Below are 4,084 nucleotides of genomic sequence, written 5' to 3' on the forward strand. Positions count from 1 at the left end.
GCAGAGCATTCATTTTGTAGAGGAGCCACATATCTAGTAGTGATGGAGGGGGCTCCCAGAGCTGTGATTTTTCCTTATTCAGTCCTTTGTTGTAATTTTTGTCAATGTTTAATACACCTTTTAAAAAGCGAGGGCTGTTTCTCAGATCAGGTTATTCATGACTGTGAGGCATGTGCTGTGATCAAGGAGGCCAAGCGGGTGAAGCCCCCTCTGGTATGGTAAGCGGTGGTCCAAATACAAGTATGGGGAGGCCTGGCAGATTGACTACATTGCACTGCCTCAGACACACCAAGGCAAGCGCTACATGCTAACAGTGGTAGAAACCACCACTGGATGCTTGAAGACCTACCCTGCGCCTCACACCACTGGCTGGAACACCATCCTGGGCATGGAAAAGCAAGTCCTGTGGAGGCATGGTACCCCTGAGAGGATTGACTCAGACAATGGGACTCATTTCAAGAATGGCTGTTGCAGCCCCTGTTGATTTCATGAAGTTTTACTAAGTTAGTTGTTCAATGGTAGGTTTTGTTAACCCCCATGTTTTCCAGTTGGTACTTACCAAAGTTGTGCCCTCCCTTCCAGCTGTCCCTCAAGATATCCCCTCCCCTTGTTCCAGACTCTTCCCTGCCTATCAAGGCCACCCTGCCCCTTCTGCCCTGCCTGTCAAAGTAACTCTGCCCCTTGTTCTGGAACCTTCCCTGTCACTCACCCTCTGAACCAGTTCCCAACTGAGCCCTCTCTCCTCCCCTTACCCTGATGAGTTGTCGTCCCGAAACCATGCCTTGAGTGTTTCCCTATTGGCTTGTTAGTGATGTCCACCGCCTGGTTTTTGAGACTTAGAATCCCGTGCACAGAGGTGCTTGGGGCTCTCTCTGCCTGTGATCCCTTCAACCTTGGTTCTTCCTGTATTTCTTCCACCTCAAGAAAGAGCTTGGAACTTCACTGCAAGAGAGTCTCCTCTGCCTTCTTCACCCGGTCCCTGCTGCATTGTCTCGGTCTACTGCTGTAGAGCAGTGAGCTCTAAGGTTCTGCCCTTGGCACTAGCCCAGCCAGTTCCCCACCCTCACTACTGCACCAAAGAGCTAGCCTAAGCTCTGGCAGACAGTGGCAAATGGCCTTATCAACACCTGGGCTAGAGAACACGGCATCAAGTGGGTGTACTGAGACTGGTACTGGTGGTACTCTGGGACTGAGACTTGAGACCGAGGTTGGCACTGGGACAAGGATTGCTTCGGGATCACTCTGAGACCAGCACTGGGACCTGTACCTGGATCGCTCCGGGACTTCTGACTTCACTCCGGGGAGCATTGACCACACCCTAGAGCAGGACTGGGAATGGGAGGGACTGGGAGTGACTGGGAAGGCCCTGGGCAGCGTGGGACTGCCTTGGTTCACATTGTTCCAGTGCAGCCATCCCGGACCACATGATCCCAGTCTGTATGGTCCTGATCCATATGGTCCCAGTCTATGCGGTCCCAGTCTGGAGGATCCCAGTCCACGTGGTCCTGCATGGCACACACTCCAAGGGTCTGGAATTCAAATTGACAGAGAGGAAAAGATATTCCTGCCCTTGAAGGCGAAGCTCTTCAGAAGGGGCCGAAAGCCAAGTGCAGCAAGATCCTACAAGTGACATTTCACTGCCAGCCTTCCTAACTTCATCCACGGTTATTGCAGCTCCTGCATTGGGAATTAAATCAGGGGAGGACCTTCCAGGGACGTCTGAATGACAGATTTACCCCATCCCGGGGAGCTCCAGTGACAGCAGTACACAACTGACTCAAGTATCACCTCAGAGGATGGGAGCCCACTTTTCATTTATAAAGCCCTTCTAAATGAAATGGGTATTTTGATTCAAGACAAAGTCCCAACAAAGGAAAAAGAAGACCAGAAGTGCTCTAGGATGATGCTTTTTAATTGTTATTTTTAAGAACAAATCAAATCATTAAAAATATTACAGATATGTACTGAAATTTTCTGTACAACAAATATGAAAACAATAAAATTTGTACATAATTTCAAGATATTCAACAGTCATTTATTTGAAACACATCAACTTTTCCCTTCTTAAGCAGGCCCCAAATGGGAAGAAAGGGTTAAACAGAAATGCAAGAGATGCAATTGTCACACAGTGGAGCTTTCAGTGGACAGCTTTAAATAAGCAACAGTGAGATAAAACACTGACCAAAGAGACAGATCTCAGCTATTATAACACAGAGAGCATCAGAGGGCAGGGAGAAAACATTTGCAGGAATTCAAGTCATCTTGACCAAGACAGATCCACATGGTAGTGGAACATTACCTGTAGTCCTTTTCCTGCAGAGGCATCCTGTAAGGAATGTCCTACTTACTCACACTGGCACTACGCCCAACTTTGTTTGCAACAGCTTAAGCCTTAACAACTTTTTCCCATACACAGAATGAAGAGGTCATTTGCTTCAACCTTCAGTCTCTTCTCAAAATGTGTCAGTTTTGGAAAAACACCTGCATACAGTTCTTTAAAAATGGATACTCATTAGATGATGGCACTCATGAGAATTTGATGCCTGCTTCCAACACCAAAATAATGGGACAGATCCATTAGTTTTCTGTAAGAGGATCTGGGCAGTGGTTAGGCAGAAATACATACTGTCCTAGCTCATTTTCTGATGTTCTGCTGCAACAGAGTAGAAACAACACGATCTAGCATGGAAAACTCATCTCCCTCTCCTCTATGCTACAAAACAAGGGCCTTCTGAAGCGAAAGAGCACTTGCCACCCTAAGGCAGAAAGTTATTGTGAGACCTGGAATAACAAATACTGGCTCTGTGTTCTGCACAGATGTGCAGTAATTATAAGAATAACAGAGTTAAAGAAAACAACATGACTGCAAAGGGCAGACTTTCCTCCCTCTCAGTTCTTTTGGAATGGTTCTGTTTGGTGCAAGGGGTTTATCTTTGTCATCTGACAGCAGCTTAGGAAGAATGCAAATGAGAGATCCACTTTGTGAGCTGCCAGTTTGGACGGAGCTGGGCAGGATCAGGAACCTCAAGATGAGGGTTTTTAAAATTATTTCCAGAGAAAGAGGAACAAAATTATATTCAAGAACCCACAAGTGGCTGCTACAAAAACAAAACAAAACAAACAAACAAACAAAAACAAAAAAGCAAACAAACAAACCCAAAAAAACAAAACTCAAAGCAAAACAAAAAAAACAAAAAACAAAAAAACACCAAAAAAAACCAAAAAAAAAAAACCAAAAAAAAAAAAACAAAAACCAAACAAAAAAACCACACCAAACTAAACAAACAACAAAACCAAACCCCAAAACCTAACAACCAAAAGTGTACTGTGGTTTTTCCTCCAATTTTGCTCACACAGCACACCACAGTTTCACACCAGGTTGTAAAAAATTCCTCAGGATATTTGTGAAGTTACAGTTGTGCACCAGGAATTCCTATGTTCTCCTTCAGCTGACACTGGATCCTGTGAGATTGCCAGGTTCCACAGTAAAGCCACATACACTCCTAGCATCTGTAGCTTTTTCTGACAACTCTACTGAAACAAAGAAAAACCCCCAAAACAATGACAACAAAAAAGCAGCACAATTCCAGGGACTCTGGTTATTAAACCTTCATAAGATTTTTTTTCCCTGCTTTATAGCTATTCTATAGCATTATTCATAAACTTCATATTCATCTACAATGCAACCAGTGCAACGATCCAAAGACCAAAAAACATACCTTCTCCCCACCCCATGCTACCTAAGTCCTTCATTGGTAATGCCTTCCTAAGTCTAACAATTATGTACCAGCAAAATAAATCCAATCTGATCCTTGACTTGTGAAATCAGCACACGGGGGATTTCTGCTTGTTCCTTCAGTTTCCAAAAGGACCAGTCAAAACAAAAGCAGCAGTATATTGTGAATAATTACAAAACAATTACACTGGATCAGTGAGATGCAGGCAGGTAAGACGTGTCTCAGTTTTGAATGGCTAAAACAACCAAGAAATTTGTCTTTACAGCAGAATTTTTTGCAATGTCTTTTGGTAGACACAGTAAAGCCAGTCAATCCGTTTGGGAGTGCTTGAACACTTGGAACCTTAG

Source organism: Vidua macroura, chromosome 6, assembly GCF_024509145.1.
Source record: "Vidua macroura isolate BioBank_ID:100142 chromosome 6, ASM2450914v1, whole genome shotgun sequence".
NCBI lineage: Eukaryota > Metazoa > Chordata > Aves > Passeriformes > Viduidae > Vidua > Vidua macroura.